Consider the following 13,789-nt stretch of genomic DNA (forward strand, 5'->3'; position numbering starts at 1 on the left):
GCAGTACTTTCACTAAGCTGATATTAGGTTATTCAGGTTCACATAAAACAGCATAAGTTCAGTGAGCAAGTCCTACTTCTAAAGGACTTTCTAATTCATATTTTTAAAAAGAATGCATGGTAAGAGGAAATAAAAGACAACCAATCATGCCTTGGGCAACCAGGTTCACTTTCATCTTGTTTTGGTTTGGGTCACACTGGGTGGTGCTCAGTGGTTAACTCATGGCTCAGTGCTCAGAAGATCATGTGGTATTGATTATTAAACTGAGAAATCTGCATACAAAACATAAGCTCAGTGCATTGAGCTTTTTCCCTTGTCTATGTCTTTTATTTCTTGACTGCTAGGCAATTAATAGGTCTTAGGTGGTAGCCTCATGACTTAAAACTCAAGTGAGACATTATTGTTCACTCTACCAAACTATTCCAAGCATGTGTGGAGCAGAGACTTCCATTTCTTGTATTAGCTTTCACAATCTGTCTCTTTCTTTCAATTACAAACATTAGAAATCCATCTTCTTCAGTTGACTCTACTGTGTGCCTCAACTGTTCCATAGTATTTAAATTTTGTTCCTCATGAGTCCATATGAAACAACCATACCTGGGACAGAGACATCCTGAATCCTGTGCTTGGCCTGGACTCTCAGAGTACACAGAGTTAAGTTTTCCAGCCATGTTACCTCTCATAATTGACTCCCCGTGGAGTAAGTTGTGGTCATCCTTGACTTTTTTAAATAACATTGCATTGTGTGTTTTAAGTCTTCTTCTCTACAATTTACTTAGAAAGACACAGAGTGACATAGAAAAAAATAAATAGGTCCATTTTTGTCATCACTGTCATCTCATTGCTCAACAATTTGCTCGAGCGGGCACCAGTAACATCTCCATTGTGAGACTTGTTACTGTTTTTGGCATATCGAATATGCCATGGGTAGCTTGCCAGGCTGTGCCATGCGGGTGGGATACTCTTGGTAAGCTTGCTGGGCTCTCCGAGAGGGATGGAGGAATTGAACACCGGTTGGCCGTGTGAAAGGTAAACACCCTACCAGCTATTACTCCAGCCCTTTTGTCATCAAATGGCTCAAATCCTCTCAGAGGCTATTGGTTACAAGATATGAGGATTGAATTTGATTTTTGAGTTCACATCTAATATACACTCTACAATCATATGACTTTTGTCTTTAACAATTACATTTAAAACATTTTAAAGATAATTTTTAATTATTTTTTTTTGATTCCCACGTATTACTAAGGAGTCTAAAGTTCCCTCCTGGTTATTCTCGGCCAACCTGACCAGAAGTTCAAAGCAAGGATGTGGTGCTGTTTGGGCTCTGCAGTGCCAGAGATTACTGGCACCACCTAGCAGTTCTCTGGGGACCATGTGGTACTGAGAGACTAATGTAATGGCAGTTGCTGCTTGCAAGGCATGTGACTAAATACTACTACAATCTCTCCAGTCCCTAATACTGCTTTAAAAAGTAGATCATAAGAGGAATATAGATCAAATATATCACTTGAATAACAAGGTTGTTTGCCAATTCAGAGGCAGAAGGAATGGTACATGGAGCCACAGTTGGTTTTCAAACAGCACCTATTATGTCTTGTCCTGGGGAGAATTTTATAAGCTCAATCCACTCATTGTAGCTGATGCCTATCTCACTTTTGAATTTTCAAAGGCTGTAATTTAGTATTATTCCGAGAATACAGGTAAGAAAGAATAAAACTGGTTCCAGTGACTTCATGATAAAGACACTTAAGGGTGTCATGGTAGAAAAGCTGATATAAGTATCCAAATGAAATGTTATTCTAGGGAGGCAATATTAGGATCTACAAGACCTGTAGGCTCTTTGTTAGTAATACCAGTGCCAAAAATTCATTGAAAACTTTCATTATTTACTTGTTCAGTGGGCTGGAAAAGTCTCATGGAATAACACTACCCTGTTCTACTGCTGACCTGCTCTGGCCCTCTAAAGGAACATAGTCACTGAGGGAAATCTGACAAGAGGGAGTCTTGACCTATTTGATTTCTAAGCATGCAATTCTGTTCATGGATCTAGGAAACAGTTGTTTGGTAAATCTTCCATTCTCCACAGAGGAAAAAAATAGACACAGTGATTATTATAAAAAAAAAAAGCACTAATTAGATCCTACCTTTCCTTTCTCTCCTTCTTAATAAATTGGTTTAGAGAATGTATGCATATTTTTCAGTGCCACTACATACTATTTTGCTAGATGTGTTGGTTGAAATTTATAAAGAGAATTTCACTATTATTATTATTATTATAACTATTAATATTATTAATATTATGATTATTATTATGCAGCCCCCACCTGGAAATACTCAGGGGTTATTCCTGGCTCTGTAATTACTCCTAGCAGTTCTCAGGGGACCACATAGGATGAACCCACGTCACTGGTGTGCAAGGCAATTGCCTTACCCACCCTCTCCAGTACAGAGATACAGTTTGATGACAAGCAATGGGGGCTGTCCTAGAGATGTGGAGAGAGGAATAGCAAGCCATGTTTCCTGATACACAATTCTAGAGAATCCGGTGGTTCCTGAGTGCACAGTGTACATTTAAGAGTCAACAAGTAGACAAAGAAAACCCAGACCTTTGATGACCCCTGGTGAATAAACTAAGCACTGCATTGAAATGCAGCTAGAGCCTCAGACTTTCCTTGCAGGCAAGCCCCTTGCATCGCTGCACGCTCTCTCTCTCTCTCTCTCTCTCTCTCTCTCTCTCTCTCTCTCTCTCTCTCTCTCTCATATTGTGAAGGATTTTTTTTCCTCTAAGTGTCTGTTTCATTTGCATTACATGCTTTACAGACATGAAATGTCTGCATTCTTTTAAACCTGATTTTGGTCATCTCAGTTGATCAAAGAATGTACATGCATACACTTTGCTATTTGTGCTTTGACCCCTTGGATATGGGTGATGTTATTTATGGAACACTAAGGAATTCATAAAATGAGGTCTGTAAGTTTCTTTCAGATTAGATATATATTTAGTATTGTCTTATGGAAGAGTTATAAAGAATAAATTAACCTTATGTAACTCAAATTTGAAATCAGCAGTTAGAAATGTTTATAGCTCCTGGATACGAGCTAAAATACTCTTCTATGCTGCAAAAGTCTGCATTTTTATAAACAGCTGTGTGTGACCAGCATGTGGTACATGTGAGCCAAAAAGCAGACTGTATTTTGTCAGCTTGCAGGAGAGGAAACACATTTGTTACTGTAAAAGACGGGGGAGGGAGGTGAGAGTGGGCGGGAATGTAGGCATTTTTGGTCTGTACCCAACCATCCAATTATAAAAGTAGTGGGCTGGAGAGACAGTACAGAGGTAGGGTGCTTGCTTTGCACGTGATTGACCACACCAAGAAATGTCTAATTATAATCATCCTGAAAGGATCCTACCTGACAGAGCTATCATAGGGTGGAGCATAAAACTCTCTATTCTTTTAGTACAAGTTAACCTGTCAGTCTTTGTTATAACCATTGACAAGTCACTATTGTCTGAACTGAAATATTTTTTACATCTCTGAGATTGACAAACATGAGTATTGAATTATTGAATCTATTCCCTTTTCCCCTCCTTCCTGTAAAGCACCACAAAGTCATGCCTTTCTTTTAAGTTATTTATTTTTTTTAATGAAAACCTTTTTCTTTTCTAAGTGGTTGCTGAAGTTTTGTGGGTTACCATTTTGGTTTCTTCACTGGGATCAAAGGGTCTCAGGTAGATATGAGAAGGAAATTGAAGACTCTCCAGTAGCGCTATCGGAAATGTTCCTTACCTTCTGAATGAGGAGGTTGGCATTCAGCGAATTCAATCAACCTGGCAAATGTCTAAAATCTGAAGGTGAAGAGAATCCTAGAAAATTCACTACCCTTCATTTGCAAATGAGCAAACTGAAACCTTGGTGATATTTCTTATGCAGGATATATATAAAGCATGAGAATCTATTGCTTCAGCTTTCTAGCTGAGTATCACTGTTCACCATGGTGTGCTCTGAATGTGACTTGTCTTTGTAAAGGCAACCATATCACTTGTGAGACGTCAGTTAAACTATTGCATAAAGTGAATCAGACATAATGGAATTATAATGAAGCATTGACAACAACTTGAAAAACATTTCAACTCAGTTTGAATATACATTCAATCACTTAGAGAAACTTCTTGATTCTGACCACAAACTTGATTTGTGCTTATTATTTTTAGGTCTCAATAAACAGTTAGACTTACATAGAAGATTATCATTTGAGAAGTTTGTCAAAATGTAATTGATGTTATTGAACATGTCCTTCTGACTAGCTGAAGGACAAACTGCTGAGGATTTATATATATATATTGTATCACTACATTGTTAGATATAATAATAGATTCTGAAATCTTGACATCATGCTTGAATTGTGATCATATCTCATGTTCAGATGAAGCACATAGTCTTATTGAGCAAATATGGCACTAGAAATATAACCCAAAACTCTCCCTGCGTTATACAGTAGGCTTTGGAGGAAAAAAACTAGTTTTTGTTTGTTTGTTTGTTTGTTTGTTTGTTTGGGGTCCATACCTGAGGGACTACTACTGGCTCTGTGCTCACAGATTGCTCCCAGCAGCACTGAGCGACCATGTGGTACCAGGAATTGAATGCAAGCTTCCTATGTGCAAAGCATGTGCTCCAAGCTCATTGAACTATCTCTCCTGCTCCAGAAAAACAGAAAAGCAGCTTTCTAAGGAAGACATATCCAAAATGCCTTTAAACTAAAAGTCATGTGCTCCAAGTCACTATGTAAATCATGAGAATTTGATAAATCAGAAACCACTTCAGAATGAAGAAATTTTTCCTTTCAAAAGAAAATAAGGTGGGCATGATAAGAGGGTCTTATTAACTGGGATACAGATGTTAGTAATCCTGAATTCTCAGGGGTCTCATAAGATCCTTTTAGCTAGTAAAGCTTGTAGACCAGTTCTTAGTCCCTAGAACCAAGGCTATTTTTCTTATTGGCAGCAGCAAAACTCAGTGGGAAACATACTGAATCCAAAGATTTGACTTTGCATTCAGCTTCTATTCTCTCTACCTGCTTAAACTTGGACATATTTTTAATTTCGCTTTTCTGGGTATATGAGTTCAACATGAGGGCCATCTTCTGACTTTTGGGTAGTGATTTGGGAACCAGAACTCAGGGGTGTGAAACAGACACAATCATGGAACCCACTATAATGTTGAAGCAAGATCTCCACAAGACTTACACGATCTACTGAATTGAGCAGATGGGGGCTCAAATGGTCCCACTGAGCACACTGAATATGACATCTCTAGACTGAATGACTTTAAAGTGTTTTCTCATTTTCTGTCTTTAAGTGGCTTGACAACTTTATGTATGGGTGTGTGGCAGGAGAAGGAAAAGGGTGTACATCAAGTTATTGATCCTAAGTTTTCCTCTGAAAATGTAAATTTGGGGTCAAAATTGGATTTGAACAAATAATTCAGAGCAAATAACAGCTTCAATTATAGCTTACATTTTTAAAATGTACTATAGTGCCAAGGACAACTGATTATTTTGCTAACAATTTTACCTATTTTATTTTTCCTCTCACGTTAAGACACATAAACACAAATTAATGAAGCTTAACATGGAGTAAGGTGATATGATTTACATTGTTCTCAGTAGCACAAGTCTTTTGTAGAGAATTTATCAGACTCCTGGGTGGAAAGTAGTCCCTTTGCCTCATTACAGGCATATCACAAGTTCCTTACATGTTTTAGAATGTCTCTTTCATAAATGACAGTATTTTGCTAACTATTGTGAGTTGTGCATGTGAACATGGTAAAATTTTTATTTAAGCACAGGTTTATATAGAAAAAAGAACATGATTTTTAAAGTGGTGAAGAATTAGAATCACACAAACAGGGAGAAAATAATTTCCAGGTAACCAACAAATACTTATTTAATGATTCCTTAAATTTCCTGGGAAAAAAAAAAAGTTCTCTAGGCCAGGATTTCCAAAACTTTTCCATTAGCAACTTCTGTGTGCCCAAGAATGCAACAAAGCAGAGCACTGCCAGCTAGAAATACGTCAGAATTGTGCTGCATTTGATTTTTAATTATTTTGGGGTCATTATGTTTTCCAAAAGCCTTTCACTATTGCCAACATTTCCCTGACCCCCACGTTTAATTATACAACCTCACATTTGTATACTATCATGACCCATATCATGACCCACATACAACTAAGAAGCTCAATCCAGGGTATAATATCTAAGAGCTTCCATAATATGACTCAGACCCAATGTCTGGTGAAGCTTTCAGTGGCCATTAGGTTCTGGGAACTTAGATTTCTTTCTGTTTGTTGAATATATCATCCTGTTTCATTTCTACTTCTTGACATGCAACTGTGTTTTTCTAGGTTATACTTTCTTCCTAGTGAACTACTACTACTCATTCTTAAATAACTCAAATGTCTTTTGTCTCCTCCTTTGACTAGGCATAATCAACGACTAATTTTTCTTTATATATCATATTACATTCTAATAATTTATAAACAGGTTTTTATAACCATCTAGATTGTAAGCTCCAAAGAGCAATCACTGTGTTATTTTTCATTCATTGCCAGTGTCTGGAACATAATAGGTTTTTTATAATTTTTTTAAATGAATGCATGCATGCATGCATGAATTCTAAGCTCTGGGTTAAAGGTGTCATGATTGAACTGCTGAATAAAGCAATGGCCTTTATCCTCAAGATTATAATCATGGGGAGAAGATGATCTTACTTCTACTTTAAGATAGATTTCTAATTAATTACTTTGAGATACAAAATGCTATGGGATTATTCTTGTCAAGTAGGTAGGCTGGAGAGTGGGAGGGAACCTGTGGCACTGGTGAAGGGAAGTTGACACTGGTGGTAAGATTTGTGCTGGAATAGGGTATCTTGAAACTCAACTCTTCTCTATGAATAGCTTTATAAATCACAGTGCCTTACATTTAAAAAAAAATATGGGGCTGGAGCGATAGCACAGAGAGTAGGGTGTTTGCCTTGCATGTGGACAACCTGGGTTTGAATCCCAGCATTCCATATGGTCCCCTGAGCACCCCCAGGGGTAATTTCTGAGTGCAGAGCCAGGAGTAACCCCTGTGCATTGCCGGGTGTGACCCAAAGGAAAAAAAAAGATGCTATGAAATATGCGTAGCATAAAAATTTTTGGTGAAAAAATGAAAAGAAAATAAGTTTATTAACTATAAAACTGACAATGACAGATATTTTAAATGTTTGGTGGAAGAGATAATCTATGAGATGGTGAACAAGGGTAAATATTGGAAAGGCTGAGCAATAAATAATATCAGGAAAGGCAGAACCATGGATACATGTTGAGTTAAAAAATGCTCAGCATCCAGTTGGGTTTTTTATTTTTTTTTTAACAGAGTGAATAGGGAAGTAGATGTTAGGAGATTTGTCTTAAAGCCTATTAAAGCTTTGGATCTTATGGTAGAAGTTACTGTCACTGTCACTGCCATCCCGTTGCTCATCGATTTGCTCTTCTTCTCTACAATTTACCTGGAAAGACACAGAGTGACATAGAATGAAATATGTCCATTTTTTATAGAATAGGACCATTTTTGTCATCACTGTATCACTATATCACTGTCATTCCATTGCTCATCGATTTGCTTGAGCGGGCACTAGTAACGTCTCCATTGTGAGACTTGTTACTGTTTTTGGCATATAGAATAGGCCACGGGTAGTTTGCCAGGCTCTTCTGTGCAGGCGAGATACTCTCGGTAACTTGCTGGGCTCTCTGAGAAGGGCGGAGGAATTGAACCCCAGATGGCCGCATGCAAGGCAAACACCCTACCGCTGTGCTATCAATACAGCCCATGGTGGAAGTTATCAGAAACTATTGAAGCTTTGGATCAGAGGAGTAAAACTTCACACATATGCCCTGTGTGAAGATTAAAAGAGATAATAAGTGGAGAATTCTTTGAGCAGTGATTGGTAAATAGTGAGTACTAAATAAATGTGAGGACTGGAGCGATAGCACAACGGGTAGGATGTTTGCCTTACACACAATCAACCTGAGTTTGATTCCTCCATCCCTCTCAGAGAGCCCAGCAAGCTACTGAGAGTGTCTTGCCTGCACGGCAGAACCTGGCAAGCTACCTATGGTGTATTAAATATATCAAAAACAGTAACAAGTTTCACAATGGAGACGTTACTGATGCCCGCTCGAGCAAATCGATGAGCAATGGGATGACAGTGACACAGTGAAATATGTGTGAATTATATATATTTTTGACCCCACCCAGAAATGCTCAAGGGTTACTCCAGACTCTACTCTTAGCAATCACTCCTGGAGAGCTTGGGGGACCATATAAGATGCCCTGGACCAAACTCAGATTGGTCAAATAAAAGGCAAGCACCCTACCTGCTGTATTATCTCTCCAGCCTCAGTGAGTTAGATACTTTAATGAAAGACTGAATATGGAAGAGACTGAGGTGAAAAGATAAATTACTGTATAGCAATTGTCTAAATGAAAGATAATAAAATCCAAAACTCAGTAACTATAAATTTAAAAGGTTTACATTCATATAGCATTTTAAATGTAGAAAGGAAGTAACTTTATCACCCATTGATGAGCCAAGAGAAGCTAGAATTTTGTAAATTTGCCATATAGGAGACAAGTAATGTTATAGAAATTGTGAAATCAGAGAGGTGGAGATCTGCAAAGCAAATGATGGGCATGAGTTGCATGCACAACTCAAAGGTTTCCACGAACTCATTAGATATGTGGATCGGAGGCTTAAAAAGAGGCTGGGCAAGAAATATGGATTTGTGAATCTTCAGCATACTGGTTACAGTTGACACTGTGCAAGAGATTCAAATGAGACCCCGCCCCCCCAAAAAAAAAACACGGTGTAGAGAAAAAACTTTGTAACTGTTGATTTTTAGTGAGGAGGTGACTTTTAGACTCATACTTGTGGCTTTTGGATCATCCTCATTCCTCACCAATTATGCTATTTTGAGTGCCAATGAATGTTGAATATGAGAAAAGCAGAATACATGGGAAGAAAACATCACTATGTACAAATTTAGACAGCAAAATAAATAATAACCTTATTACACAAAAATTGGTGAAAAAATCTGAGCAATAGTAGAGGGGTTGGGGCTGGAGCAATAGTACAGCGGGTAGGGCGTTTGCTTGGCATGCGGCCGACCCGGGTTCGATTCTCAGCATCCCATATGGTCCCCTGAGCACCACCAGGAGTAATTCTGAGTGCATGAGCCAGGAGTAACCCCTGTGCATTGCCGGGTGTGACCCAAAAAGCAAAAAAAAAAAAAAATAGTAGAGGGGTTAAAGTGCATGTCTTGCATGTGTCTGATTCGAATCTGATTCTCAGCAAAACATGGTTCCCTGACTCAGAAGCAGTCCACAAGTACAGAGCCAGGATTAGGCCCTAACCACCATCAGGGGCATCAAGCAATGTCTCTCCTCACCTAAACCCCATAAATGTTTTAAAAAGGAAAAATAAGTGTACTAAGATTCCACCACAATATTACTCGTGTGCTATTAATCTGGAATATTTTAAATTAGACAAGTGTTTCTGTGTTAGGAGAAGGCGCTGTTCTGTGTTGTCTCTTGATTCTGATGTTATACAGAAACTGAGTTTTAACCACATGTCTCACAGCTTTCACTTTATGACCATTATTTTTAAATGGATACCACATTATAATACTTTATAATTATATAGCTCTTTGCACCTCATAAAGCTCTCACAAGATTCTCTTAGTAACATTACAAGGTAGACTGTAATTATTCCCATTTTACATATATAAAAATTGAGTTTAAATTGTATTATGACTTGATTATGACATTGAGAGGAAACCTTTTGTAATAGTATTTCACAAAGAGAAATATGACTAAGTGCTTCAGAATGATGTTATCCTTTAATTTCTGGCACATAATTATTACTGATACATGTAATTTCTCTTTTCTCTTCTTTTCTTTTTTCTTCTTTTCTTTTCTTTTCTTTTCTTTATTCTCCACATCCAATCCTTTTAGTGTCACAAGATGCAGCCACTATCATGTATATTAAACTAATGTTGAGTGAAAAAAGGCGTGGACTGAAATGTATGTAATAATACCATGTGTGTTTTTAGTTCTCATAAGATATAAATTAATATTTATTATGAGGTTATGTGTGGGGATAAATAGACGAATATAAACGTTAACCTTTTTTCTTCCTGGAGGCTTCTAGGAATTTCATATTCCAGAACAGGCATCTGAAGATGCTGAGCACTGGTTATCAAATTTTAACTTGACCCATAAGTTCCTGAGGGCTTCTGAAAACACAGATCATTGAGCTCCACACTGGAATTTCTCATTCAATATGATTTGGGCAGTACCTAAGAACATGCATTTCGAAAAAGAAATTCCAGGTTGTGCTGATACAGCAGATATAGGTTCATACTTCATGAACCAAGAACATAGAGAAATGAGAAAACCCAGGGCAAGGGATGTAATCAGAACTTACCTTGTCTCAATCAGACTTTTCACCCATCCTCTCCCCACCCAGACCCACCTTTGATGCTGAATTTCACTTGGCATTTTATTTATTTCACTTTTCATTGTCAACTGTTTTCTTCAAGATTGTTTCCTCCTTCAGCACATAATTAGGTAGAGTAGACCAAGAAGAATCTGTAGTCAAAACTATATAGGGTCTTAACTACTACTGGCATTAAAGTTGAGCAATTATTTAACTTCCCAGTGTATTTGCATCTTATTTCTAAGGACAAAAAGAATAGTACTTCTGCGGCCAGAGAAATAGTACAAGTTACTTGCTGTGCATGCAGTAGACCTTCATTTAATTCCCTGAGCATTGCCAAAAGTAATCCCTAACATAAGACCAGGAATAATGTCTGGCACCACCAGGAATAACACCCAAACTAAAAAGAAAAAAAGAAATTTAAAAATTTTAGAAGAATAAAAGTACTGATGAGAAATCAAAGTGAAAGTAAAGTGAAATTTATTAGTTACACAGGCGGGGGGGGCTAAGGGGGGGAGCTAGGGGCGTGGGGGGGTTAGGAGTGTGGGGGGAGTTAGGGGTGTGGGTGGAGCTATACTGGGATTCTTGGTGGTGGAATATGAGCACCGGTGAAGGGATGGGTATTCGAGCATTGTATAACTGAGATTTAAACCTGAAAACTTTGTAACTTTCCACATGGTAACTCAATAAAAAATTAAAAAAAAAGTACTGCTGAGAAATATTAAACTTCTTCAATAATTTTATTGTCAGCAGTAATACTAGTGTGCTATTTTGAAAGCATTTATGAATATAATGTACAGCAAATTATTAGGAATCAAGATGTTCTACTTAAGAGAAAAGCAGATATAAAATAAATTAAAGCTAAATGGTGTTAGAAATAATATTATAAGAACTTTAAATAACATTCACAATTCATGCTACTTAAAAATTCATATTCTAGACCTGAATATTAAAAGGATCAAGAAGCAATGATAGCACAGTAGTCAAGAAATCACCCTGGTGTTCAGATTTTGGTTTATAAATATTAACTTCTACTAATAGGAATCACAAATCCTTTTAAAAATATGGGATTTGTAGGACTGGAGAGATAATCCAGTGAGCTGGAGTTCATGCTCAGCTTGCATGGAGCCCAGGTTCTTTTCCCAACACTGCATGATAAACTGAGCAATTAGCAGGAGTAGCTTCTGAGCACCTATGGGTGTTGTCCCCAAATAAAATAATTCTTTAAGGTGAGTCTGAATATAAAGCCATTTATAGATGAAAGAAGTAATGTCTAAAAAAAAAGATATAAAGAACTCCCAAGCCAAATTTGGAACTATTTGAATATCAAAAAGAATGAAAATTAATATCTAATCAGGTTATTTAAATTGCCTTAATTTCTTTATTTTAGAAATGGATGCTAAATATTTATGGGTCTTAGTTTTAATTTTTGTATATAATTCAGCAATGTCATTCAGATAGATAAAACAAATATGGTCAGTTGTTAAGTTTTTGTTATTTGTTTTTGGGAGAGGGGAGCACACTTGACTGTGCTCAGAGCTTATTCCTGGCTCTGTGCTCAGGGGTCCCTCTGGAAATATTCAGGTGGCTATATATGGTGTTAGGGATGCAAACTGGGGCCAGCCACATGCAAGGTAAATACCTTATCTCTCCTTCCCCAAGTATGTTTAATTGAATATATTACTGAATATCACTGTCATCCCATTGTTCATTGATTTACACAAGTGGGTGCCAGTAACATCTCCATTTGTCCCAGCCCTGAGATTTTAGCAGCCTCTCCTTACATGTTTTTCTCAACGATTGGAGGTCTGGGGAATGAGACCTGTTATTATTACTGTTTTTGGCATATCGAATACACCACGGGGAGCTTGCCAGGCTCTGCCGTGTGGGTGGGATACTCTTGGTAGCTTGTCGGACTCTTGGAGATATATATATATATATATATATATATATATTCATATATATATTCTTCTATGATTTTATGGAAAATGGGTAGGGAGTGTCCTTGAGTTCTGGAGAGTGACCCAGCCCCGGAAGCTGACCTCCACTACCCAACCGTGCTCCAGGCTGCTTTCCACACATTCAGGCCGAGCCTCAAGCATGAGTAAAGTCCCACAGAAGCCAGGTAATGTGGAATATGTTTAATCACTGTTAAAAATTACAACTATGGATAATGTCTACATGGGTGCACATTTTTCTAATTTTCTGTATTTTTCAGATTTTTTTCATAATTAAAAGTTTTAACATGAATATTTTAACTTACATAATATGTTACATATTTAATGTATATGTGTGTACAGGGTACATTTCATGATTTCTAGATGCTTAAAAGTGTTGACTCCCTTCTTTATACTGAAAACAAAAAATCCTATCCTCAGTTTTAATTCTTTTTTTAGAATGTAGTTTAAACAAACACATATGAATAAATAAACATGCAAGCAAATTTCTCAACCCACTCTTCCTTCCACCCTATTTCTCTAATTGATTTACTTGGCTCCCCTTTGTTGAATCAACAGAACGAGCCTTCAGCTTTTCATTCACTCTGGATAGTGCCAAAGACATTTTGCAGTTCTTCAAATCATAAGGTCAAAGAGAGAGAAAATAGGAGAGCATGCAAAGAGAAGACAGATGGATTAGGGAAGAGATATGAGACAGATGGGCCTTTCTCAGAACAAGCAATATAGCCATAATAATAAAACTGTAAAAACATTTCAAGGAGAGTGGTTTAAGTTCTAAGAGAAAAACTGACTGCCCAGCTTCCGAGAAACATGAGCAGAGGTGACATAATTACTCTTACCTATCTAAAACCAGTATTCAGATTCTTTACATATAGGGAGGTCAACCTTGGCTATTCAAGTATTAATTGTTAATTTGTCTATATTAAGGAATACATGATCAGTAACACATTTAACACATGTCTATATAACTCCTACTATGTCTTAGGCTCTTGACTTGAAGGTAGGGATACTCCAGAGATCAAAATGCACTCAAACTCCTGCCCTTATAGAAAAACAATGACAAATGTGCCAGTGATACTGGCACAAAGGTTGCAATTTAACATAGGAAAGTCAGGCTGGATCTCATGAAGATGCATCATTTAAGCATACTCAAGGAAGGAAAAAGCATTAACTGTGTTGGAAAATATAGGATATACTTTCTGGGTCAAAGCAAAAGTAAATGCAAAGGTCTCATGGCAGTATGTATACAGAAAGTTCTAGAAAAGGGGAATACAAGAGGACTCAGAAAA

This window comes from Sorex araneus, chromosome 1 (genome assembly GCF_027595985.1).
Source record: "Sorex araneus isolate mSorAra2 chromosome 1, mSorAra2.pri, whole genome shotgun sequence".
NCBI lineage: Eukaryota > Metazoa > Chordata > Mammalia > Eulipotyphla > Soricidae > Sorex > Sorex araneus.